Here is a 304-nt window from a genome sequence, read left to right as displayed (position 1 = left end):
AGTCCCACCCCCAGCCCCAGGGTAGAGGCCTCCTCTCTCAGGCTGGATGCCCTGAGGCCTCAGCCCAAGAACCCACCCCAGCTCCCCATTCCTGGGTCTGGGTCCTCCAGCAGCTTCTACCCCAGACGCGGCCGGTCAGCTCAGTGAGTGTGCGGGTGCAGAGGCCTCTCGGATGACAGGGTCCTGAGTGGTGGGGGTGGGGATAGCAGGTCAGAGCGGTGACGCTAGTGCTACTGCCTCTGACGGCGCGGGTCCCAGCAGCGGGGCCCTGGCCTCTGCCCCACCCCCACCCCCACCCCCTGCG

The sequence above is a fragment of the Myotis brandtii genome, unplaced genomic scaffold (assembly GCF_000412655.1).
Source record: "Myotis brandtii unplaced genomic scaffold, ASM41265v1 scaffold986, whole genome shotgun sequence".
NCBI lineage: Eukaryota > Metazoa > Chordata > Mammalia > Chiroptera > Vespertilionidae > Myotis > Myotis brandtii.
Note: the sequence above shows the minus strand (reverse complement) of the source record.